The sequence below is a fragment of the Crocuta crocuta genome, unplaced genomic scaffold (assembly GCF_008692635.1).
Source record: "Crocuta crocuta isolate KB4526 unplaced genomic scaffold, BGI_CrCroc_1.0 scaffold518, whole genome shotgun sequence".
Taxonomy (NCBI): domain Eukaryota; kingdom Metazoa; phylum Chordata; class Mammalia; order Carnivora; family Hyaenidae; genus Crocuta; species Crocuta crocuta.
This window is the reverse complement of record NW_027530514.1, coordinates 162588-164581: the sequence shown is the minus strand read 5'-3', so window position 1 is coordinate 164581 and position 1994 is coordinate 162588. Positions and strand designations below refer to the sequence as shown.

The 1994-nt window shown below is 30.6% G+C and overlaps 1 non-coding gene across 1 annotated transcript; it reads left to right on the top strand.

Moving 5' to 3' along the window:
* The first annotated feature begins 337 nt into the window (after nucleotides 1–337).
* On the top strand, nucleotides 338–442 carry LOC144234112 (U6 spliceosomal RNA). Its single transcript, XR_013335867.1, has one exon. It is a non-coding gene; the product is annotated as a U6 spliceosomal RNA (small nuclear RNA).
* The last annotated feature ends 1552 nt before the right edge of the window (nucleotides 443–1994 follow it).

Here is a 1994-nt window from a genome sequence, read left to right as displayed (position 1 = left end):
CTCTGGCTTTCACCTTGCAGATTTTGGCTGTTAACCACAGTTACAGTCTTGTACACTGCAGGTTTTCAGAAAATGTTTGTGCTTTGATTATTACAAAGGCTTTCTTGCTACAGAGGTTTAGATAAGATCCTGAAGCATAGGATAAAATGGGTAATGAGTAGAAAAAGCCAAATGTAAGTTTTGCTGAGACCAATTCCTGCCTTCTCATGGTGGTGAGCCTCATTGGTATCTCACTAAAATAGGAGGATGGACCCTCTTCTTGGCCGGAAATATACTTGCTTAATAGTGTATGTAATTTACTTTTTTTTTTTTTTCTAAATAAAAGTTGTATATACTTGTGCTCACTTGGCAGTATATGTACTAAGATTAGACTGATATAGAAAAGTTAGCATGGTTCCCACACAAGGTTGACATGTAAATTTGTGAAGTGCTCCATAGTTTTATAGGAAATGTAGTTGATAATATCTAACAACTATGGTGACAGATGGTAGCTAGATTTATCTCGGTGATCATTTTGTAATGTATATAAATGTTGAATCACTATGTTGTACTCCTGAAACTAATATTATATGTCAACTACACTTCAGTTTAAAAAAGAGATTCACAAACAATAGGTGTTCAGGAGTTTCCTTCCTTAAGATTCTGTGACTCACATTTTGTGAAGTTGAACCAAACAATTTGAGAGTAAAGTGTCTAACTTATTCCTCTCAAGTAATTCACATAAAATATAATATTGCTAAATAAATTCTGTGTTCAGACCAAAAAATATATATATTTAAGATGTATAACACTGTATTTTGATGTACATATATATAGTGAAATGAATACTATGGTTAAGATAATTATCCATCTCCTCACGTAATTACCTTTTCTGTGTGTGTGTTTGTGTGTGTGTGTGGTGAGAGTACCTAAGATTTACTGTCAACACATTTCTAGTATACAATGCTGTGTTGTTAATTATAGGCACCATACAATACATTAGATCTCTAGAACTTCTTCACCCTGCAGAACTGCTTCTTTTCAAATATAGACATGTCTAAATTAGAAAAGGGAAATCAATTATAAGATGACATTTATAAAACATCTTTAAAACATCTTAAAAATAATATTTGGTTTATGCTATTGTATTTTAATGATAATTAGATAATCTAATGCTGTGAAATTCTAATGATATCTCATACGCAGTTCTTAAAAAGAATAATTGTTTCACAGTATCTGAATATCCTAATATTGTCTCAGTTTTTCAAGTCTTGAGAAATCTTATATCTAAAAATAATTTTCCTCCATAGCATATATCGAAATTCAGAAGTTCAAGATTGATGTTTGTGGCATAATTACTTTTATATTGTTATATGTAAAATCATGAAAATATGTTTGAGACCATAATTAAGCACCTATTTCAAGTCACTAAGAACTCTTGTACAGTTAAGGATGAAATACAGTGAGAGAACAGTTGACTTGTAACATGAGAGTCCATGCCCAGAAACATTATGTGTATCATAGAAAAAATAATGCAGTGGATTTTATTTTTTTTAAGTTTTGAAAAATAGATCATTTTCACATAGAAAGTATGTCATATGAGTTGTAACAGATTAAAAGATAGCTGATAATCTCATTTTACTATTCTCACACCGTAGTGTTCAAATTTAAATCTTTTGCTGTCTTAAACTTTCTATATCCTTTCTGACCTTTTATTTAATGCAAACATTTTTATAAAATATATACACAAATTTAAAGAGAGTATAATAGCATATTTATAATAATTTTTGATGATAATTGTGTGAATGTCATCTAATAAATGAAACCTCTACTCTAAAGAAATCTCAAATGAAATAAAACATCAAGAAGTCTTGAGGCACCTGGGTGGCTCATTTGGTCAAGTGTCTGACTCTTGGTCTTAGCTCAGGCCTTGATCTCAGCATCGTGAATTCAAGCTCTATGTTAGGCTCGGTGGAGCCTACTTAAAAAAAAAAAAAAAAAAAAAAAAAGCATTA